This window comes from Sciurus carolinensis, unplaced genomic scaffold (assembly GCF_902686445.1).
Source record: "Sciurus carolinensis unplaced genomic scaffold, mSciCar1.2, whole genome shotgun sequence".
NCBI classification, from domain to species: Eukaryota; Metazoa; Chordata; class Mammalia; order Rodentia; family Sciuridae; genus Sciurus; species Sciurus carolinensis.
Window position 1 is genome coordinate 1,226,693 of NW_025920122.1, and position 25,164 is coordinate 1,251,856.

The 25,164-nt window shown below is 47.5% G+C and overlaps 1 pseudogene; it reads right to left on the minus strand.

Moving 5' to 3' along the window:
• Nucleotides 1-25,164, minus strand: part of LOC124973792 (probable RNA-binding protein 19) — a 956,910-nt pseudogene that overhangs the window by 905,534 nt on the left and 26,212 nt on the right.

The following is a 25,164-nucleotide window of genomic DNA, read 5'->3' on the forward strand; positions in this document are numbered from 1 at the left end:
ACTAACCAGAGAGGTGTGCTAGGCAGGTGGAACCTAAATAGTCAACAGACTCTCTAAGGATTGTGGCACAGCCATGGCTTGCTGCCCTCTGTGCTGGACTCATGCTGACAGGCATTTACCTCAGCACTGCACCTGTGCCCTGGCACCTCTGTGCAGCAGCACTGAAGCTGGGGCTCTGAGTGGACCACTGTCTTGCTAAGTGCCACACAGGCTGGAGAAGGGACAGAAGCCAGGTCTGTAGGGCTGCATTGCCGATGCCCTTAACCATCACCCTGAGCAGCAACAGGGATGTTCACGTGTCCCCGTCATTGGCACTGGTACTTCTGGTGATGGTGACAAGTTCCAGAGAGGATGGTAGAAATTAGTCCAGCCAGGCTTGGAGGGAGACCAGCCCAGAGCAGGAGAACTCACATCCATCCAGTGCTGGCCTCTGCAATGGCCTGGTTCACTTAGGGGCAGGTAGATCTGTGGACATGGAGCCACGGGGGGTTGGCTTCCTCCACTGAACCCACCACCTCCTGTTCTGCTGAGTGACAGCTGGCCCAGTCTTGTGCTCTCCTCTGCCTGTCCCTCCTGCTCCTGGAAGGTGCACAGGAACCTGTCTTCTTCTCTGTTTTGGTGGTTTGTAGTTGAGCTCTCTGGGATCTCCCTTGCCAGAACAGGGGCGCAGTGGATCGAAGAGGCTCCCACTGAGGAAAGGGCATGTTTTCAAAGGAGAAGAAAATGGCATTTAAGTTCTGAAAGAACCTCCAAGAGCCCTTGAAGGGGCTTGGTCTGAGTTATTCCACCTTGGCACATGGTCCTGATGAGGCAGTGCTTAGTCAAGGGTACTGTTCTGCCTGGGAAGCATTTAGATTTCAAGTCACTTGTATGATGAGAAGCAAGGGATACAAGGAGGTAGGGGCAGGGGCCACAGAGCCCTCTGGGTGGCCAGCAGCCATGCCTGTTCATGTTCCCAGGTAACCCAAGAAGCCAGCAGGACCAGGCCTTCTGATCCGGTGCAGCTGGGGTCAAGGACTCCTCTCCCTTGCTAGCCTCAGAGGGTTCTCTGAACTTCAGTTTCTTTGGCTGCAAATGGCAAGGACTCTTGCCTTGGGACTCTTCCACCATGAGACAGAGACTCCTGGTGCCTCTGACTTAGTACTGAGAGGTCTTTGAAGGTGGCAGCCTTGCTTTAAAATGTCACATCAGCTAATATGTCCTGTGGCATCTGGTGGAAAGAACAAATAGCACATCTTATCCACTTTATGGTGGAGATACATTCTATCTCACGTTATTTTTGGTTATTAAAAGTTTGAAAAAAGGACTACACACTTAGAGTTAAAAGAAAAATTAAAGCAGTGCACCACAGCCTGAGTGAAAAGTAGGTCTGCTCCCTAAGGCAGCTTCCCACAGGCCCCTCTGCAGTGTGTCCATGAGGGTGCATCAGGCACACACATCACTGTGCATACCAGTGTGTGTTACACATATCCACCATGTCACAGACACAATCTCAATTATCTCTTCTGTGAATTTTGTTTTTTTAATTTTTTTTAGTTGTAGGTGGACACAATACATTTATTTTATTTTTATGTGCTTCTGAGGATTAAACCCAGTGCCTCCCGCATTCTAGGTGAGTGCTCTACCACTGAGCCACAACCCCGGGCCTCTACTGTGAATTTTAAGGACAAATCTCACACTGTCCTGCACACCCCTTAAGCAAGATCTCATGGAGGCTACGACTTACCAGCACACAATTGCCTTATTTCACCACAGCTGGGTTGCTGTTGTGTGTGCGATGCAGCTCCCTGGGTGTGTTCTGTGCTGTCTCACCATGCAGAGTAGCCACTGCCCTTAGTGCCCTGGGGGCTCCCAGCCCCCCAGGTAGCCTTGGCCTCTGCAGCTGGGTCTGAATCATACAAAGATCCCTGCTCTGCCTCTGGCAAGCTGCATGCCTTGTCCTGGCCCTTGTCCTGGCTGCCCAGTCACGGGTAGAGCCAGGGCCAGTGCTGGGGCAGAGGGAGCACTCAGGGGACCCGTACACACCAGGCTCCCCTTAAGGCATCCCAGCATCGCCTGTGGGGAAGGCAGCCCCTGTGAAGTGACCCGACCGCTGACATTTCTGCTGTCATTCCACATCATCACCACCATGAAAGTACCTAGCTACGCGTCGTGTAGAAGGCCAAGAAGCACATCTCTGCCCCACGTGCATGGCAGAGTGCGCTACTGGAAGTGGGTCAAAGGGGTGTGTGTTTAGACTCACAGAGGTAGCTGCTAACTCCCCCAAAGCCAGCTGGCTTCGGTTAAATGTCCAAAGTGACTCCCTGTGGTGCCATCATGCAGCTCTGAGTGTCCTGGGCACCTCTGGTCACCCCATGCTCAGGCACAATGCAGGGCCCAGGGAAGGGCCACAGCTTTGCCAGGAGATTCTCTAGGTACTGCTCGGTGCTGCAGCTGTGGGTCAGGGTGTGGGGATGGCCAGGCCACACCCACCCATGAGTCTGCACCCCTTCCCCAGCCTGGAGCATCTTCCCAGCTAAAGCCCACAGGGAGAATTCCCAACAGGGTGAGGATGGGCTCCAACCCCAGGGGGAGGACAGGCCAGCTACCCGTGCTCATCATCTGCCTCTGGGTCCTATTTCTGTCCTGTTGTGAAATAGCTTCAGGGACATAAGGGGAGTGGACTGGACCTGGGCACCCTTATCCACCCCTCCACAGGGAGTAGAGAGGAAAGGCAGGAGAGCCTTCAGGCCTGGAAAGCATGGGAACAGTCACAGCAAAAGCAGCAGTTATCTTATGGCCCCAGAGTTAGGAGGAATGTGTTTATGTGACCCCAGGGCTCTGCTGATGTTCTTCAAGGAGGTAATAGATTCCTCTATGACCAGCAGGTCCATGCCTAGGCACAGACAAGATGGCCGAATGGCATCCTGGAGCACACACGGTCACATGCACATCCTCGTCCACAGTGCCACAGTGCACAGGTGTCTGTCAGGAGGTGAGCAGAGGGACAAGGTGTGTTGTAGTCACACAACTGGAGATGATCCCTCACACAGAGGAGTGGGGCTCAGGGCTCTGTTTTGGGCCTGGGAAGGGATGGATCCTGCATCCCTCTGTCCTGGGCCAACCCTGTAGCCCTTGTGCTTGTTGCAAGCATGACCCTGGCAGGCAGCACACCTGCAGGACAGGGAGAGGGCATTTCTTTCTCCTCAGTTCCTGTGCCTGAGGCACAGAGGTAAGTTTCAGGCCTGTGATGCTGTGTACAGAGTTGCACTCACCTGGGGCCAACCAGCTGAGGACACAGGTGTCACTGACTGCAAGTCACACCCAGGTGCTGCTGAGAGAGGCTCTCAGGGACCCACAGGCTACTCCAGCTTGGTCTCCCCAGGGAGCTGGTCTTGGAGTCCCATGGAGCCCAACTCAACACCACACAAGCAGCCTGAACTTGAGGGTTAAGAAAATCAAAATAACAGACACATGGCTATCTCCAGCTCCCATGATCAGGGCCCAAGCAAAACCCTTCCTTTACCCACTAACAGAAAATAACTCACAACATCATATCCATTTTGATTGAGATCACTTTTTTCAAGAGGTTGAAAACACTCACTTGCTAATTTTGTGTACACTGTAGAAAACCAGGACCTTGCCAGTCAGGGGCAGTGTGGGGTGGTGGACAAAGTGGGGGAGAGTGGGTCAGCATTGAGGGGAACAAGCTGCAAACAATGCTCAGGGCCAGACCTGACCTTGAGGGCATGCAGGTGGCCAATAATGAAAACGCCCTCCATTTGCTCAGACACCTCGAAGACTGCAGAAGAGGTGAGGAAACCCTCGGTGTGGCACTTAATAAACTTTATAGCATTTCCAGATTCAGAGATGTGGAATTGCATAGTCCGTTCTTTGTCCTCAGGATCTATTTGCATAATCTAACACTCCACTACCTCCTAGTTATAAATTATAAATTGTAAATTATAAAGTGGTGGTTTTGACAACCTCAAAATCTCATTACATATACAAAGAAAATTAGTATATTTATATATTTGCATGATTTTCTCTTGACCTTGAAGAGGCTATTTGAAAACTGCTCAATGGCAAATAAAGAGAATTTATCAGTACTATTTAAAAAAAAAGAAATTTTCTGTCATTTTACTTTGTAACACAAATAATCTTGGCACGTACACTAGTATAGCTATCTGGTAAAATTTATATTGAGAATTTTACTATTTATAAAATATATCATCTTTTAAAATGTTGCTTCATTTTATGGAAAACATAAAAACCTCTTCTGAAAATAAAGCACTCTTTCATTGTAACAATACATCATTACTGCACAAGCCACTGAGCCAGTGGGACAGCCACCTTGCCTTTTTAGATATTAGCATATTAGTGATTGAAAGAGCTATTATTTTTCCTCAAGGGAAACTCTCTTATTATTTTACCAGCGAGTATTAAAAAGACATATATTTAAAATAAATCTTCATCTTACTTTTGAAAGAAAAGTATAAATACCACAATAATTTAAAACCTGCCAAGACTGGGCACCCTTGAAAGAAAAGGGGCTTAGCCACACAGCAAAGCCATAGTCTCTGATCTGCTCCTTTGAGCCATACCTGAGCTCAGCTTTTTATTTCCTTCAGCTAGAATCACTTCTCTTTCCTCTTCTCTGCATCTTCTGTATTTTCTTTCATATGATGGTTCATCTCTACATCATGAGTCATGTTAAAACGATGAACTCAGCGAATGCCACATGACACAGGGCCATGCAGGAGTGTGACCAGGGCCCCCATGCTTCCTGCCCTTTTCTGCTACTGGACTAACCAACCATGTGACATCCTGTGGAGCTCTCCTTGCAAAATCTAAAGATCCGTGACTGTGACGGCCCACGGTGAGCACCCCAGGGGGGATCTGGGCTGAGGTCCAGGACCGCCAGGTCGCCTGCCAGCACCCCTGCCCACAGAATGGCCAGTGTGCCAGTTTGGAGGCTCCAAGCAGCAGGGGTGGCCGAGAGGGGCTGCTGGCATCTGGGTCTTGGAGCTTGGGTCCTGCCTGATGTCTCTTCCTCCTTGTACTTTGGGAAAGATACACATAGGCTCAAAGGAGGTGCTAATCTGTGCTCACCCTGATGGGGGACGGTGGCCCTTTGCCTGCTGAGGGAAAGGTGCACAGTTGTGAACACACTCGTTGGTCAGCTCTGGCCTCCCGCCCAGCAGCAGCCACTCCAATCATCTTGTCAGAAGTACAGACCTCCCAGGGACCAGCCGCTGCAGGCAGGATTTCCCCAGGCACCCTGTGAGTGTCACGGGCACAGCCAGCATCCATGAGCCCCTGGAGCACCCTCACCTTGTAGATGCAGAGCCCCACCTGGGTCAGGTGACTCTCACGGTCACCGCTGACACATGCGTTCTGAACCTGGGTCTGCCCCACTCCAACTCCGAATGCAGAAGCCTGGTGTTATCTGGGCACTGCCATGGGAGGGACAGTGGGATCCCACGGAGAGGGGCACACCACACTACAGGGACTGCAGGGTCTCCTCTACAAAGGGGAGGCAAGCACTCACCTGGAAGGGTCTGCATGTGGCCCTGCTGTGCAGTGGGCAGATATTAATGGCTTATGCCCGGGGTTCATGCATTTGGTTACATAAAACCAAACTGGGAAAGTGACCTCCCTTTTCCTTGGTCCAGCTGGTATCTTTTAAAAAAAATTCCTGTACAGTGTGGAAAGTGGGTGCAGGCGGACCAGTGCTCTCTGAGGCATCGTGGTTCAGGGGGACCACACCTCTGTGAACATCTGGGGTTCAGAGACTGAATGTAGCTCCAGCTCCTGGACAGGTGGATGTGGCTAGCATGTGGCAGGCAGAGGCACAGCGTGTGCGCCAGGACAGCAGCCATTGGTTCCTTCGTGGTACTTCAGAGCTGTTTCGGCTGTGGCTTCAGTGCACCTCGGGAACTGCACGGGGCATCTGAAGTGTGGGGTGGGCCAGGTTTCGGGGTTCACAGTGCCCACCACTCTGTCCCCCACCTCCTCTCAGAGCCTTCTTTCATGTGAGGAGTGTGGGGTCAAGTTTTAAGGTGCTTATTAGTAATTTAAGTTACAGACTCTGCAAACACTCCCTCGGCAGGAAGGAATGCTTTTCCTGAAGTTTGTTTCCCATGTTTTGAAACTCTACCAAGAAAACACGAGTTGGTCCTGAAACCATACTTCTAGTGTGCCAGGGAGGAGTGCAGACGACCTTCGATTGTTTTAAGAGAGGAATTGAGCTGCCATCATCCACCCTGCTCTGTGCAAGGAAGTATGGCAGAGCTCTGGGGGTGCTTGGGGTACAGGAGGTTCTGTGGGTGCTGGGGTACAGGATGCTCTGGGGGTGCCAGGGTTGTGCAGGGTTCTGGGGGTACCTGGGGTGTGCAGGGCTCTGGGGTACCTGGGGTGTGCAGGGCTCTGGGTTGCCTGGGGTGCATCAGGGCTCTGGGTGTGCCTGGGTGTGCAGGGCTCTGGGGTTACCTGGGATGTGCAGGGCTCTGGGGTTACCTGGGGTGTGCAGGGCTCCGGTGTGCCATCATTTCAGTGAGTGGCCTTTCAAGTTTGCAGGGAGCTGGCCATCTTTTGGTAGATGGGCTTTTGTCTGAAACCTCATGTCCATGGCCTGAGGAATGTCCCCCACAGGACATTGACACCCACAGAGTGGGAAGGAGGTCCTGGGCAGATGGCAGGATACCTGGTGGTCGAACAGCAACCCCAGGTCCTGGCCTCGGCCAAATGACGAGCAGTTGTCACGTCCAGCCCTAGTACTTGGGAGCATCCTGCTCGCATTTTCTTGGCCTCTCTTCAACTGAGTCATGAGAATGTGTGAGGCCCACTGGAGCTGCAGGTCCTGGTCCTGAGCCTGTGGGCCTCACTGTGAGCCAGGTTTCCACAGGCCCAGCCCCAAGAGATGGGCATGGGATGAGGTATGGGCTCCCATCCTGGTTCACTCAGGGTTCCAGGGGGTGGTTCCAGCAAGGACCCTGGGTGAAGCTCACAAGATAAGTCTGGACACTCCCAGGCCTGCCTCCCCTCTTCTTCTGGACACTCCCAGGCCTGTCTCCCCTCTCTTCTTCTGGACACTCCCAGGCCTGCCTCCCCTCTCTTCTGCTGGACACTCCCAGGCCTGCCTCCCCTCTTCTTCTGCTGGACACTCCCAGGCCTGCCTCCCCTCTCTTCTTCTGCTGGACACTCCCAGGCCTGCCTCCCCTCTTCTTCTGCTGGACACTCCCAGGCCTGCCTCCCCTCTTCTTCTGCTGGACACTCCCAGGCCTGCCTCCCCTCTTCTTCTGCTGGACACTCCCAGGCCTGCCTCCCCTCTCTTCTGCTGGACACTCCCAGGCCTGCCTCCCCTCTCTTCTGCTGGACACTCCCAGGCCTGCCTCCCCTCTTCTTCTGCTGGACACTCCCAGGCCTGCCTCCCCTCTCTTCTGCTGGACACTCCCAGGCCTGCCTCCCCTCTTCTTCTGCTGGACACTCCCAGGCCTGCCTCCCCTCTTCTTCTGCTGGACACTCCCAGGCCTGCCTCCCCTCTCTTCTGGACACTCCCAGGCCTGCCTCCCCTCTCTTCTGCTGGACACTCCCAGGTCTGTCTCCCCTCTCTTCTGCTGGACACTCCCAGGCCTGTCTCCCCTCTATTCTGCTGGACACTCCCAGGCCTGCCTCCCCTCTATTCTGCTGGACACTCCCAGGCCTGCCTCCCCTCTCTTCTGCTGGACACTCCCAGGTCTGTCTCCCCTCTCTTCTGCTGGACACTCCCAGGCCTGTCTCCCCTCTATTCTGCTGGACACTCCCAGGCCTGCCTCCCCTCTCTTCTGCTGGACACTCCCAGGCCTGTCTCCCCTCTATTCTGCTGGACACTCCCAGGCCTGTCTCCCCTCTATTCTGCTGGACACTCCCAGGCCTGCCTCCCCTCTATTCTGCTGGACACTCCCAGGCCTGTCTCCCCTCTCTTCTGCTGGGCACTCCCAGGCCTGCCTCCCCTCTATTCTGCTGGACACTCCCAGGCCTGCCTCCCCTCTCCTCTGCGCACAAGACATCATTTGAGGTGAGGGGAGGTTTAAAACCTCATCTGAAGTCTTCCCCCATGAAGAAGACCTGGGTGTCAGCTGTAGCTGACCTCACGTGATGTCTCAGGACGTCTGTGTCTCCCACAGGTACTGGGGTGGAGATTTCCCAGGGTTTGCACATGTCCCTCATGTCCACTTCTAATTGCAGAATCTTACTGCCCTTTGGTGAGTGAGGACGTGGGACCCAGAAAGCTGAGCCCAGGCCCAGGGACCTGAGGGGATCAGGAACGCACACCTTTCCACAGCTGGGGATTCGGTGCCCCGTGGGAGCATGGTGCCCAGGGTCTGATGTATAGGTCTGCCCATAAAGAGGAAGACGTTGAAATGGGGCAGTGGGCGTGTGGTGCGGGGGCATCTGGAATTCCATCCAGTGCTTGACAAAGATCCTCTGGAGGATGATTGCAAAGGCTCATCCTAAAAGGAATTGCCGGATGTTTTGCTCCGGAGCATGGTGTTTTCTCTGCTGTGTTTTTCTGATAATATATTACTCATTTCAGTCTGAACGGATTGCTTAAGGGGATGAAGGGAATACAACAAAAATTCTAGAAAATATTACCTACAATCTGAAAAACAATGGGTCTTTACCATTAACAAAATTAAAAATAATTTTGCAACCGTGCAATGAGTCTCTGAAAGCCTCTGGAGAAAATAGTTATAAATCTGCCTTTCTCTCCAACAGGCTGTTTAAATTTTAACAATGGTTTTGTTTATGTGTGGTAGTGAGGTAAGAGAATAAGGTTCCAAGACATTCCTTCCTTCCTACAAAGAATATGTCACCCCTATAATAAATGTTGGCACACAATATTCATTGGCACCGCTGCCCTCCTGTAACCCTTAACTCAGCAATTTAGATATTAACCAGAGGGACCTATTAGAAATGGTCACATGAGATTACTTGTCTATCACTTTAACCACAAGAATAATAAGAATAGTCTTAGGTCACGTAGAGTTTAGATTTTTAAGGAAATAAACATTGTATTAGCTCATCAATGTAGTTAGATATTCTTAAAACAATTGTGATTAGGTAAGGATGATCTGTAAGGTTGTTGTTTTCTGCCTATGCTTTGAAAACTTCTTTAATATTAACCACAAGACTGCCATTATAGCTTGAAGAAAACTGTATATAAACCCAGCCCTCCCCAGAATAAAGTGGGATTGATTGCACCAGAACTAGAGTCTGTGTCTTTCATTCTCCATCCATCGCCGACGCTGTCTCCCCACTCCCCGTTTACCGGTGTGGAACCCATGGACTCCTGCTAGGGCTGAACCCCGGCAGTGTGGAGTGCAAGCTGCCCCTCTCTCCTTGCCCGGGTCAGCGAGGGTCTAACAGCCTTCTCCATTTTGGACCCTGCAGATTCCCAATGAACAAGGAAACTGTCCTCACATGCACAGGAGAGTGGAAATCAATCAGTGAGTCAGAGCCTGAAAGGCCAGAGCTGCAGGCTGTGGAGAGCACAGGGTGGCATATGGAGGCAGGGGTGTGACCCAGTGGGAATGGCAGGTAGAAGGGTTGTAAGGCTGCTGGGGTGGAGCATCCTCTGGCTGGGCTTGAGGTGAGGTTGGCAGGATGCCCAGAGGCCACATCCCAAGTGGCTCTGGTGTCCCATGGGAAGTCACTTAGTGAGGTGGTGAGCAGGACAAGCATCACCCTCCAAGGTATGGTTTGTCACTGTAGAGGGGACACTGGTTCAGAGACATTCTTCCTGTGTCTGGGCCTGGGGCTCAGGGTCCAGCCCTGGAGCAAAGAATACTGGGAAGCAGTAAGGGTGGGTTTGGGACAGGAACAGGAAGGGTGGTGTCGAGGATCACTGACTGCCACTGGCTCAGGAGTAGGTGAGGAGAGTGTCCTGGGGCACAGAGGGCAGAGCATGGAGCTCCCTGGGGTTTGGCAGAAGGAGCCTGCCTTGGGAAGAGAGGGGAACATCCTTGTGGACATGTCCTGCAGTGGGTCTGCAGGCAGAAGCTCTGGAGAGGTGCTCATCCCAGATCCCAGGCTGGGTCCTGAGGGAGCACCTGTGCAGATGACGCAGACCCAGAAGGAAGCAAGGAGCATCCTGGGAAGGGAGGAAGGGGGAGAGGGCACAGGGCAGCTCTGACAGAGGTCCAGGCGAGGAGGACACTGACCTTCGTTTTTCAGGGAGACACATCTCACATCCTGACCAGTCAAGGCACAGCACCTGCCCGTAGCTGGTATCTGTTTACTTTGCAGTCTGGTGCGGACTGAAGAGAGTAGGTCAGAGAGCATGCTTATGAGTACACAGCCTTCGAGTTCTCAGCTCGCATCAAGCCCCCTCCCATCCACTCAGCTCTGCCGTGTAGCCAGGGCACCAGCCCGTGGGAGGACCTGGGGAGCAGGACAGCGTGGATAGACCTTCAGGTCCCATCACCTGGCCTGCAAGCAGGTTCCACTTGGGACCTCTGAGCTGTCCTTGGCCCAAGCCACACTCACATGGCCTCGCTGATCCTCCACACCCAGGCCAGTCTCCTGGGAGACAAGGGCGCTGGCAGCTTCTCCAGAGCACAGATTCATCTGCACTGTGAGCCCACCTTCCTCCCCTTGACAAACGGCCCCTGTGACCAAGCTCAACTACAGGCCTGCAAGTTCCCAGCCCAAGAAGAAACAGCAACAAAACCAAAGACAGCCCTGGCTGTTGCCTCTTCTCGGAAGCTGGGTTTGCTTGGGAAGACTTGAGAAAGAAAAGCATTCCCAGGCAGGAGCATAGTGGGTGAGGAGAGCTGGGCGGCTGCTGAATTCCAACACCAGAAGCCAAGGAATCTCAGGAAAACGCGTCCATTGCTCCCACTCTGCGTTTGGACAGTGAGAGCTAAGGAATCAAGTTCTGCTGGGCACGCTGGCTATGCCTGCAATACCAGCGACTTGGGAGGCTGAGACAGGATCAAGGCCAGCCTCATGGACTTACCAAGACAGTCTCAAATTAAAAGATAAAAAAAAAAATTGGGATGTAGCTGGGTGGCAGAGTGACCCTGGATTTAATCCCCAGCACCATTAAAAAAAAAAAAAAGGATCCAAGTTCAAGTTCAGAAAGCAAAAGATGCCACTGGATCTGCAGTGGGAACAGCAAGTCCTATTTTCAGATGAGTAGAGCAGCTGGAGCCACTGCCCAAGGTCAAGAGCAAGTGGGAGGCAGATGGGGCGGACCCAGCCAAGTGGGAGCCGGGCACAACAGGGGTGCAAGGCCAGGAGTTGATCCCTACCGTAGGAGGAGAAGAGCCCCTCCAGGTCCTCCTTGGTGCTGCTGTAGGGCAGGTTGCACACAAAGAGCCTCCTGGAGTCAGCCAGGTCCTCCTCCTCCTCGTTCTTCCCGAGTGTCCGGCCTCGTCAGGGCTGCACACTGTTCTTCAGGGGCCCCTTGGCTGCGGGCATGTGCTTCTCCCTGAACACCTCGATGTAGTGTCCACCTGCAGGAGGAGAGAGTCAGGGCTCTGGGGAGCCTGGGACTTGACACACCTGGCTGGGGACCCAGGCCCTGGCTGCAGGCTGCCAGATGCTCCAGTGATGGGCCCGGCAGCAGGCTCTGTAGCAGGGCAGCAGTCTGAGCCCCCAGGACCTCACCCAGCCTGCCAGCATGGTCTCGTCCCTTGGACTCTGCTCCCACTGTCCCAGGCCAAGTGACAGGTTCTCTGAACTCTGAGCCTACTCTGGCACTGCTGGCAGCTCTGCCTTGGGAAAGGTCTCATGTGACAGCTGGACCCTGAACAATCACCTGCTGGTGAGCAGGTTGCAAAAACCACCCTATGTGCCTAACAAGGCCACAGGGATGGCCTGCCTCCACCTGCACTGCCAGAGCTTGATGGATACCTTCCACCGACCTGCCAGCAGGACTCCCGGGGACCCCGTCTACCCTGATACAACACATCCCCAGGAGCTTTGCTTTTCTGTTCTTATTGATGACTATAAATCAACACATTAAGTTTAAATAATAACAGGAAGGTTGCAAAGAACTTTCTTGAGTTCAGACTCTGGTGTGCTCAGGGAATCCACCTGTGGGGCGAAGCTCAGCACCAGCTTGGCAAAGGCCTGGATGTTCCTAATTCTGCCTGACACTTCTACATTGTCCTTCAAAAGGCATGAAAATGTTTATTGCCAAATGTGAAAAATGTATGCCACTTTGGCAAGTGAAAAACATGAACTTGCAGTTTAAATTTTTTTTTAATAATTATGAATAAATTCAAGCATCTGTACAGGCCACCTGAGTTCTTTTTCTTCAAAAACCTCTTGTCCTTTCTCCATTTTTCTGTTGGGTGGGTCATATATTCTTCATAAGAATGTGTAAATTAGAGAAAGTGGTGCCTCTTGCCTGCTCTTCAGGCTATGGATTCTTCAGTCCACCTTCTGAACCTGTGGCAGCTGTGGCCTTACAGGGTTTCTGGCTGGTAGGCAGTCAACATGTCCATTTTCTGTTTTTCCATCAAAGTTTGCAAATTGCTTAGAAAGAAATTTGTTCAGCTGAAATCCATGATGTTTCTGAAACTTTTCTCATTATGAGGAGTAAGGCAAGGGTTCATCTTTTTTCCCTAAAAAAAGTTAACTAGGAAGTGCGTAGTACACGCCACTCTTCCCAGCAGCTTGGGAGGTTGAGGCAGGAGGATCATGAGTTCAAAGCCAGCCTCAGCAACTTTGTGAGATCCTGAGCAACTGAATGAGACCCTGTCTCAAAATAAAACATAAAAAGGGCTGGGGATGTGGCTCAGCGGTTACATAACCTGCGGTTTGATCCTGGGTACCAAATTTAAAAAAACAAACAAAAAATAATAAAACCCACCTGACCTCAATCTCAAGGACTGCTTCAGTATTTTTAATAGCAAAAAATTTTAACTCCCATATCCCCATTTAGGAGACCAGGAAAGTGTATCAAATTGTCCCCGATCATGGAAGAACATGCAAGAAGGAAAATGGCAGTGTCACAAGCCAGTCCTCACAGAGGGATGTGGAAAAAGCAAACCAATGGCAGAGGTCAGCATCAGTGCACAAAGAAAAGGACACTTAAGAAGGTTTGTCCCAAATGTCAGGGATTGTCACTGGGTGGGACCCGGGAATTGGGGCGGGGCAGCCCAGTGTGCTGAGAACAGTGGGCACCTGCGGATCACCTCCAGTGGTCAGACCTGCAGTGATCACACCTGCATCCTCGCACCCCCTCTTGCTACGCCCGCTCACAGTCACTCACGTGGCCATCCCAGTTATAGGTGACTTTCAATCTTTTTATTTAGCCATGTCTTCTAGGATCTCATATGGGGAACCTCTACGGCTGTCACGAGGCGGGCGTGAGAACAGGGTCCTCTTCTAAGGGAGCTCTAGGGCCAGTCAGCTGCAGCCATGGTGCCAGCTGGCCTGTGGCCTGTTTCTGAAGACAGCAATACCTCCACACTCACAAGCGCCTACAGCGGCCGCCTGCTGCGCAATGGGGAAGGACTCTCCCCAGGGACCGTCTGACCACAGGCCAGCCCTGCTGTAGGTGAGGGAGCAGAACAGGCCTCCTCTTGCTCGAGGCAGCCATCGCATTCCCTCCTTGGTGATTCCCAAGATGCCATCGGTCAGCCTTTTTGGTCTGTGATTCCTTCCAGCTCTCAATCTGAGTGGCCTCCTCCTTGCCCTGTCCTCAGAGCACATACCTCTGTGACACTGAACGGGGCTCCCCGAAGCTTCACGGTGTGGGAGGTGGTGGGCTCCTTCTCGTTCGCTGGTTTCTCTGTCTGAGAACAAAGAGAAAAGGCCACAGTGGGTTCCCTGAGGTGGCGGGAGCAGGGAACAGACCAGGACGTGGCAGCTCCAGGAGCAGCTGCAGCCAGGGTAGCTGAAGTGCTGGCGCCTGTGCCTGCCAGACTCAGGGTCTGTCCAGTGTGGAGGCAGTGGATGCAGGGTCCCCATTTGCCTCTGAAGTGAGAGCTGCAGCCAGGTCAGCACACCATGGGCAGGCGAGTAGGCCCCTGGCCATCAGAGGCCAGGGCAGAGGGAGGAGCCGAGGCACCTACCCTGCAGCCACTGATTTCAGTTGGCTCCATGCTACATGCAGAGGCCAGCCTCCTACTGAGCCTCTAATTCCACACGGATTCTGAATTCGGCACCTTTTCCTGTAATTCTGGACTCCAGATAGCTCTGCACAACCTAAGTTTTTGGTAGATCCTTTGGTGCTAAAACCTGCCCAGCTAGCACTCACTCCCCAGCAGAGCCTGCCGTGAGCCAACAGGTGCAGAACAAGGTCATTTCTAGTCCCACCAGAGAAACTTCGATGTGCTGGGAAGGTTGCTGCCCCAACCCTGCTGGACATGGTGACCCCAGGGCCACCCTGAGTACAGGGGTTCAGGAGATGGCTGGAACGACAGGCACTGCCAGGATGTCCTCTGCAGACGAGGATCAGAGAGGCCTGTGGGCTGAAGCATCCCCCCAGGCCCAGCAGCCCCCAAGGGTGAGAGCTGAGACTGGGCCTTGAACTCCCAGACTCCCTGCAGGGCACGGTAACTAGGAAGGAGGGAGGAGGAAGAGGAAAGAGAAGAGGAGGCAGAGGGAGCCCCTTCCTCTCATTGGGAAGCAAAAGACTGGTTGCTTCCAACTCAAGAATGGGGACACACACATGTCCAAGTGCCCTGTGTCTGGAGCAGAGGACTCTGTTGGGGGACAAGGTGGCCATCCTCAAGGGTTGTGTCCACCTGTATACTCTCAACTTCAAAGCCTGGAAGTCCTGGGCTGGGGCCTGACCCCATCATGGGAGCCTGTCACTTCCCTTCTCCGGGCCTCAGTTTCCTCATGAAATGGAAAAAGAACGGCCCCAGAGACTTGAGGACATTCTGTGATAGCAAGTTCATCACCACGCACATAGTCAGTGCTTGACTAAACTCACCTATCAACGACGGCCTGTTCAAGTCCGTCTGCCTTGTTACTGAACACCACATGCAACACGGCCACCACCCTCGCTCCTCCCAGAGCCCTGACAGGTGGCAGGCGGCCCCTCCAGGTGTGGCAGGCAGTGAGCTCAGAGGGGGCAGTCTTTCCTCCATGTGGCACCCCAGCAATGGGGCCGCAGAACCACGCGGACATGCACAGAACCCCTCCCTATCCCCCAGAGGCACATACCTAGGCTCCGGGCTCCTGTGGCCTCCTATTCCCAGGCAGGGCCCCTGTGCTCCCTCCCACCTGCTGGGCCTCGGTGGCGGAGGACTCCTCTGCCTCACTCCCTTCATCACAGTTCACTCCTTCATCCTCACTCTCCTCCTCTGAGGACGACTCGGCGGCCACCATCTTGGACTTCAGGTACTCCATGTCCGAATGTCCCTTCTGTGCAGTCGTATTTGGCTCAAGGCCTTGCTCTGCTGAGAGCCGGGGTGGAGGAGGGTCACCTTCCTGGGCAACCAGAGACATAGGGCTGAAAGCCTGGAGGGCGGCTGAGGTGCCACAACCACCATGACCAGGCCCCTGTGTCCAGCGGCCTCAGGAAACCCTGTGATGGGCAGCTCTGTATGATCGTGCCACACACCCAGGGCGCCACGGCTTCCGCCACAGCCTGGTTCTCTCCTGGACGGCCCTCTGCAGTCACTGCTGACCCTCCTAGCTGGGTTACATCCAGGCACATAACATGTTAAGAAGGCGTAGGTATGACCAAGGCCTTACTACAACTACAGAGGAACACACTATGGCGTCTGTCACCACAGAGGGCTGCCTGTTCCATCCTGGGCAGGGGCAGCTCTCATCCATCTGAATAGCAGGACGGTGCCAAAGCACCTCCAGCACATCACTGTCAACGTGCTGTGTGCTGCACTCTGGACGTCCCCATCCTGCTACCTGACACTGGACATGCTGTATGATATATGAGGAATACTTGGTAAGACGTCAGCCACTGAGGAGCTACGGATGGGGAATGTGGATCTGTGGTGGAGTGCTTGCCTAGCATGTGCAAGGTCCTTGGTTTAATCCCTGTAGTGTCAAAATAAATAAATAAATAAGAAGAAGAAGAAGAAGAAGAAGAAAATAAAATGTTTTCTTAGATATGCAAAGTCTTCAAAAGGATTTAAAGACATTGGTGGTATTGTTTACTCTAGATATCAAAACTGCATACTGTTTTGCACACTTCAAATTATAAAACATTGTTATATTACTTATTAAAAATAGATAAGTGCTTTTATGAATTTAAAATATTTTATTCTGCACAAAATATTTTAAAACAATTTGCAGAACTGAACAAAATGTATATAAATGAAAGTCCTATGGATTTGTATTCCATAATGCAATTATATTCAAAAATGTATTTAACTTTCAAACGTAAAAAGAAATTATGGTTGAAAAACAGAGGCAAAGCTAAATTCACCTGAATCAAATAGACAGTGAAAACAGCAAATTATAGCTATAATAGTATGGCAGTAAAATCAAATAACACTGATCTAAAAATTTCTTAAAACATTACACTTAGAAACACTAAAATGTTCCTTTGAACAAAATAGTATTTAATCTGTGCTTTAAAATTAAATGGTTTTCAAGATGGTGGAATAGAGGGGGTTGCCTTGCTGGCTTCTCCATGGCATGAAACCAAGAAAGCAGATGGGCAGCTTTTCCACAAGTGAGGTCCTGGAAACCTTCAGGGATACTACACATCCACAAGGTAGACACTCTACTGCCTCAGATCTATACTGTTAGATGGGTAGACACACAAACAACATTTGTCCCAAACCAACCAAGATATCCAGTAATAGAATCCATTGACACCACAGTGGAAGAAATGTTAGAGAAGGAGTTTTAAATTTACATATTTAAATTGATCTGCAAAGTAAAGGATGGTATAAGGATTGAAATCATAGAGAAAATACAGTAAGTGAAATATTACTTCAATAAGGAGGCAGAGATTCTGAAAACAACAATAACAACAACAAAAATCCATCAGAAATCCTAAAAATGAAGAAATCAATAAACCAAATTAAAAATTCACTGAAAGCACCACCAGCAGACTATATCATTTGGAAGACAGAGTTTCAGGCAATGAAAACAAAATATACAGTCTTGAAAACAAAGTTGACCATGGAGAAAAGATATTAAGAGACCATGAACAGAATCTGCAAGAAACATGGGAAACTCTGAAAAGACCAAATTCAATATTCATTGGTATAGATGAATGCTCAGATATACAAACAAAAGGAATGTACCACCTTTACAATGAAACAATATCTGAAAATCTCCCAAACCCGAAAAATAAAATGGAAAATGAAATACAGGAGGCCAACAGGACCTCAAATACGCATCATCACAACAGACCAAAACCAACATACCTTCAGAACGCCTTACCTTCAGAATAAGAACAGAATTTTAAAAATTACCAGATAAAAATGACAGGTAACATTTAGAGGGAAACAAATCCTGATCATAGCTGATCTCTCAACCCAGACCCATGAAGCTAGGAGGTGTCAGAACAACATATTCCAACTTCCGAAAGAAAACGGATACCAGCCAAGAATACCATATCCAGCAAAGTTAAGCTTTAGAAATGATGACAAAATAAAAACTCTACATGATAAACAAAAGTTAAAGAACTCACAACTAGAAAGCCTGAACTACAAAACATAACAAATAAGATATTTCATGAAGAAACCAAAAATAAAAGTGAAAACCAACAAAGGCAGGAAGTACACTAAAAGAAGAGCAAATCAATGGAGCAACCAATTTGAACCAGAAATAAATCAAAATGACAGGGAATAGAAACCATATCTAAACAATAACATTGAATATAAATCGCATAAACCCATCAATCAAAATACAAACTGGCAGATTGGATCAAAAAACAAGATCCAGCAATATGCTGTTTCCAAGAGACTCACCTCATAGGCAACGATATTCACAGAATGAAGGTAAAAGGATGGGGAAAACATATTCCCAGGATCGCATAAACAAGCAGGGGTTTCCATCCTCATATCAGACAAAGTGGACCTCAAGCCAAAGTTAATCAGAAGGGACAAAAAATACTTCACACTGCTCAAGGGAATCGTATCTCAACAAGACATAGCAATCACAAACATCTATGCCCCAGACAATGGAGCATATACATACATCAAACCAACTATTCCCAACTCCAAAACTCAAATGCACCACAACACAATAACACTATGTGACTCCAACACAACCCTCTCATCACTGACAGCTACTTCAAATGGAAACTAAACAAAGAAACCATATCAAAATCTCTAGGACACTATGAAGGAAATGCTAAGAGGAAAGTTCACTGTATTGAACTCATTCACCAAAAGAATACAAAGTCAACAATTAAAAAACCTAACACCACATTCTCAAAGCCCTAGAAAAAGAACAAATCAACACCAAACACAGTAGAAGACAGGAAACAATCAAAACCAGAACCAAAATCAATGAAATTGAAACAAAAGTTCAACTGAAAAAAGTGACAAAACAAAAAGTTGGTTTTTTGAAAAAAAAACCAACAAAATTGATAAACCCTCAGCCAAGTCAACAAAGAGAAAGAGAGAAAACTCAAATCGCCAAAATCCATGATGAAAAAGGAAATATCACAATGGGTTCTACTAAAATACAGATTATAATCAGAACTGATTTTGTAAGTTTATATTCTAATAAAATATCTTGAAGATAACAACAAACTTCTAGAGAGACATGACCTACCCAAATTGGATCAAATCAGGAGGACACACAAAATTTATACAGATCAATTTCAAACAATGAAATTGAAGATGCTATCAAAAGCCCACCAAACAAGAAAAGCCCAGGACCAGATGATTTCTCAGCCAAGCTCTACCAGAACTTCAAGAAGAACTCACACAAATCCTTCTCAAATTATTCCATGAACTAGAAAAGGAGAAAACCCTTCCAAACTTTCCATGAAATTTCTATCACCCTGATACCAAAACTAGACAAAGACACATCCAGGAAAGAAAATTTCAGACCAATATGCCCAATGAACACAGATGTAAAAATACTGGCAAATTGTATACAAATACATGTTCAGAAGATAGTGCACCAGAATCAAGTGGGGTTCATCCAGAGATGCAAGGTTGGTTCGACATATGGAAATCAATAAGTTTAATTCAAGACATCAGTAGACTTAAAGAATCACATGACCAACTCGAAAGAGGCAGAAAAAGCATTCAAACAAATAAGCATCTATTCATGTTCAAAACACCAGAAAAACTAGGGATAGTAGGAACATACCTCAGCATTACAAAAGTCATATATGTGAAACACAAGGCTAACATTTTAAATGGAGAAAAACCTAAAGCATTCCCTGTAGAAAGTAAACAAGACAGGGATGCTCTTCTTCACCACCTCTACTCAACATAGTCCTAAAAATTCTTGCCAGAACAATTAGACAAAAGAAAGAAATCAAAGGAATATGAATAGGAAAACAACAACACAAACCATCCCCATTTTGCTGAGCACATTATTCTATATTTAGAATACCCAAAAAACTGCACCAGAAAACTTCCAGAACTCGTAAACAAATCCAGCAAAGTGACAGGACACAAAATTGACACTCATAAATCAATTGCATCCTCATACATCAGTACTGAATCAACTGAAAGCAAAAAATAGGAAAACTATCCCATTCACAATAGCCTCAAAGAAAATAAAATGGTTGCAAAGCAATCCAACAAGAAGTGAAATCACTTCTACAATGAAAACTACAGAACTCCAAAGAAAGAAATTGAAGAACACCTCAGAAGATGGAAAGATCTCCCATGTTCTTGGATAGGCAGAATCAACACTGTTAAAATAGCCATACTACCAAAAGCACCACACAGATTCGATGCAATTCCTATAAGGTTCTGATGTTCTTCATAGAAATAGAAAAAAGCAGTCATGAATCCATTTGAAACAAAACAAAACAAAACAAAACTAAACAAAAGGCCCAGAATAGCCAAAGAAATTCTTAGGGAGAAAAGGGAACCAGACCTTAAATTATACTGCAGAGCTATAGTAACAAAAACAGCATGGCATTGGCACCAATATAGACAAGAAGATCAATGGTACAGAACAGAAGACACAGAGATGAACCCACATAATTACAGATTCTCATACTAGACAAAGGTGCCAAAAACATACACTGGAGAAAAGAGAGCCTGCTCCACAAATGATGTTGGGAAAACTGGAAATTCATTTGCAACAAAATGAAACCCATCTCTCACCGTGCACAAAACCCAATCAAAGTGGATCAAGAACCTAGGCATTAGACCAGAGATTCAGCACATATTAGAAGAAAAAGTAGGCCCAACTCTCCATCATTTCGGCCTAAGAACCAAATTCCTCATCAAGATTCCTAAAGTAGGGCTGGGGACATAGCTAGTTGGTAGAGTGAGTGCTTGCCTAGCATGCACAAAGCCCAGGGTTTGATCCCCAGCACCTGCACCAAGAAACAAAATAATGAAACACCTTCTAAAGTGCAAGAAGTAAAATCAAGACTCAATGGGACGGTATCACAGCAGAGTAAACAATCAAGAACACGAACAGAGATTCCACAGAATGGGGGAAAATTCTCTGCCACCTGCACCTCAGATAGAGCAGTAATCTCCAGGTATATAAAGAACTCAAAAATCTCTACACCAAAAACCCAAAATGACCCAATCAACAAATGGGCAAAGGAACTAAAAAGGCATTTCACAGAAGCAGAAACATGATGTCAGCAAATATATGAAAAAGTGTTCAACATCACAAGCAACTAGAGAAATGCAAATCAGAACTACACTGAGGTTGCATCTTACCCCAGTCAGAATGGCAACTGTCAAGAATGCAAGCAACAATAAATGTTGACAAGGATGTGGGGAAAAGGTACACTCACATGTTGCTGGTGGGTCTGCAAATCGGTACAAGCACTCTGGAAAACAGTAGGGAGATTCCTCAGAAAACTCAGAATGGAACCACCATTTGACTCAGCCATCCCACTTCTTGGCATATATCCAAAGACTCAAAATCAGCCTACTATAGTGACTTGGTCACATCAATGTGTATAGCAGCTCAGTTCACAAGAGCCAAGCTATGGAATCAACCTAGGTGCCCCTCAACAGATGAACAAACAAAGAAAATGTGGTACACATACATGATAAAACACAAGCCATAAAGAAGAATAAAACTGCAGTGTTGGTTGGCAAAGAAATTTAGAAGTGATTGGAAGTGCTATGGATAGATCAACATATATTTTACGAAGAGAAAATATAAACTAATATACCTTACAAATAATTCTACAAATTATTAGTTTTTTATAAGATGTAAGCACTTTACATAATAGCTATTTTCTAATTTTTATACATTATATCTGATAATTATTTACTGTATTTTTATCAAATTTAGAATTTATGTTATTTATCTTATTTCATTTTAAATGTAATAATAATTATTTTAAATTCACTGATTTCTCTTAGGTTACATGAGAGACAAATCCTTTGTATCATATCTCTTTTTACTAAATAATTATTTTCAACATATTAATCTTCAAAAATGTTTTAAGAAAGTTTGATTTTAAAACCTAAGTAAGGTCATATGCCCAGTGTAATATCATTTCCTTTAGTAACAGACCGCATTTACCATGGTGGTCCTATAAATGATATTGCCTAGTGATGTCATATCTATCTTAGTTTATGTAAATACAATCTATGAAGTTCACACAATGAACAAATCACTTTACTATGTATTTACCAAAATGTATCCTTGTTGTTAAGTGATCCATGACTATAATGGGAATAGACAAGGAAAAGAGAAGTTCAGAAAGACAATAATGTAGGTTTCTCAAGAACACTCTAATGTAACAACCAAAGAAAGCGTTAAGCAATAAAAACAAAAAACAGAAAGTAAAACTTAAAAAAATTCGATTCCAAACACCAAATAAAATATGCATCAAATTATGATCTTTACTAAATTATTAATTAGATAAGAACTTCCCACTGTTTTGGAGTCACAAATTACCTCCTTTAACCACCCCCCCATACATAAATACACCCAAATTACCATTAGATTACAAATTCCAAAATGCCATAATGTTTATATACTAAGATTCACAGTTTCTGGACCTATTTTTAGTTAAGTGTTTTTAAAAATCCCTGTTGAGTGAAAAATAAATATACACAAGTCATTCTTATTTTAAACTAATAAGCTATTAGCCATTAGTTTGTCATCTGAGGTTAAATCAGTACAACTTATAAAGTTCTCTCATCTTCACAATCTTAATTTCCAGAACTATTAAGTAAACCTAACCTAAAATCATCTGAAAAATGAGAAATAAAATAAATATAAAGCATTGTTAGCTAATGTTTATTCTGAAAATACAAGACAGCTCAACATTAAAAAATCTAGTTACAGAACACATCAAACTAACAAAAGATAACAAACATCATTATCTCAAAAAACTAGAAAAGACATTTTGCAAAATAAAAACACTAAATAATGACAAAACTCAAAATAGAAAGAGAACACCTTTAATAAAGGGAAGCTACCACAAAACTTTAGCAAACATTCTTAAAAAGTAGTCTTACTAAAGTCAAGATCAGGCAAGTTTGCCTCCTTTAATACCTGCTAGGCCCGGCTATAGTCAATTTAAGGAGACAGTACAGTAGACTGGTTAAAAACTCAGGTTGTTTTGGAGATTGCCTGAGTTTGTGTTCAGTCAGCTGACTAAACTTGAGTTAGCAAATCACCTTCCTATCTCTCACTATATTCACTTTTAAAATACATAGTAGTACCTATACCTCATGTGTTGGCTTAGAGGATTAAATGTGCTAATTCATTCAAAGCACTTAGAACACCCAGAACATACTAAGTACTGAATAAAATATACGTAGGTGACAAAACATTTTTTCCCCAATTTTTCATTTCTTTAAAAGAGAATTATTTTAATGCAAAATTAAAAATGGTTGTATCTGTTCCAGTAAAGTTCCCCACACCCCTTTTCTTTTGGGTCACTCACCTTGTGTAGAAGTTGCCTTTCTTGGCTTCAACCTGCAGAGCAGCAAGGAAAGTGACCTCCTTTATTCTGCCATCTTGCTGTTCAGGATTTACATCTTAATTTAGAAGGTCCTCCTCTTAGAGCAGTGAGAGGACAGCACTGACAGCCACAAAACACCTTTCAGGGAAGCAGCTGAAACACCAGAAAGACTAGGCTGCACACAAGCCTCGAGCGCCCTCGGCAGTTGAGGAGTGTGAAAGTCCAAGGGCGGCCGCGCTAGAAGATGGAGCAGGAGCAATAAAAGGCACTGGCGCTCCAGCGCTCCCAGCAGTTGCAGTGAAGGGCCCGCACGCCTGGGGTGGGGCGTACAACTGGGCGGAGTTAGCGCCCTGCTGGCGTGCGGACGCAAGGGTTGCGGCGGAAGGACCGCGCAGGCGCCACGGTGGCTGGGAGGCGGGTCCGCGCAAGCGTCTTAGAAGGAGGTAGCTGCGGCGCTGCGAGGGAGATCCCGGAAGGTGGTCGTGATCAAGGACTTGTGAGTGCGTTGGTGGGGTTGGTTGGTGAAAAGGGTCTGGGACTGGGTCGGTGGGAGAGTCATCAACTGAGAAATGGTGGATATTCCTAAGAAGTATTGAGCTCCCGACCAGCCGCTCCCCGTCTCCACAGGGAACACTCCCGGTCCACCTCAGAGCCCTCAGAGACGCGCCCGCAAACCCTCCGGGTGTTGCAGTGGTAACATGGCGGTCCTCTCCCCCTGCACACGGGACGTGCAGGGGGCCTGTGGCTGCCTGCGGGCCCCTGCGCATGGCTCCCGAAGGCACGACGGGGAGTTTCCACTGGGACCATTCTCACCAGGGTCTGCTTGGGGGCTTTCCCAGGCCCGCTGGTGGGTGGAATCGCAGCTTCCTACAGGGGTCTGGGAAACTCGGTGGCCTGATGGTGATTTGTCCCTCAGGGTGGAGTCTGCTTGTCACCCACAGGAGATGCGATTGCCAGGTGAAGGCAACCCTGACTCCTGGAGTTTGGCGCCCTGAAGTTCATGTGACAGCCAGTAGACCAGATAAGCCATGCTCCGCTGGGCAGCTCGGTTGGATCACTGGAGAGCCTTCTTCCTGCTCATGAGTCTCACTCCCCAGATGGCTTGGCTCTCCGGGATCCACCTACTTCAGGAGGTGAAGGTGAGTCTTTAAACACATGCCCTGTCAAACGGAGGGGTTTTTGGGTTCATCAGCGGCCAATGATTTTGTTGAAAACTTTAGTTTTTCTCACTATCAGGGCCTGTTAACATCGCAGAAAATCTGGTTGGCAGTAAATGTTATGCTGTCACACCTGGTTTCTGACCTGTCTATCCCTTTCACAGGCAGCTAGGGATTTTTAGTATGATCCGTTGTTTATGTTTTGTTTGTTTTCTCCCAAATTCATGTGTTCATTTTAAATTCTTAAAAAAATTTTTTTGACTTAAAGTAGCTGTTTCCAAACACCCTAATTTTAGAGTTAATTTTCCAACTATTAAAAAGTCACTCATGTCACTTCCCTGCTTAAAACCATCCAAAGACACATTGTCTTTTCAGAATAAAAATCAGTCTTTACAATAGCCTGCAGGCCTTACACTGTTTTATTCCCTGCTGTAACCCCATTTACTAGTTTTTCTGTTCCCAGTCCAGCCTCAAAAGATTCCTTGCTGTTCCTTCACTAATCTACATGTGAGCTGAGTTGAGGACCTGTTTACTTTTGTACCCTCTGCCTGAAGTGTGCTTTCCTCAGTTCAGTTACTCACCTTTTTAGGTCTTTGCTCAAATAACACCTTTCAGTGATTTCTTATTTTCCTAAATGTATACTTTTTTAATATACTTTTATTTATTTATTTATTTTTATGTGGTCGTGAGGATTGAACCCAGCGCCTCACATTTGCTAGGCGAGCACCCTACCACTGAGCTACATCCCAGCCCTAAATGTATTCTTAATTCAATTAAGCTCCACAAATTTGCCCATTTTCCTCATTCTCCTAGACCCAGATTTTTAAATAGTCCCTAGAACATTGTAGGTGCTCAACAAACACTTATTAAATGAATTCATGAAAACCTACAGTTTTTTTTCAGTGACAAGGATTCTGTGAAAAGATATTTTTGCCTTTTTATGTAGAGTGAAGATTTCTAATGAAAGCTCATTTATAACACTGAACTTTGGGTTTATGTAAAAATTTTCCTCCA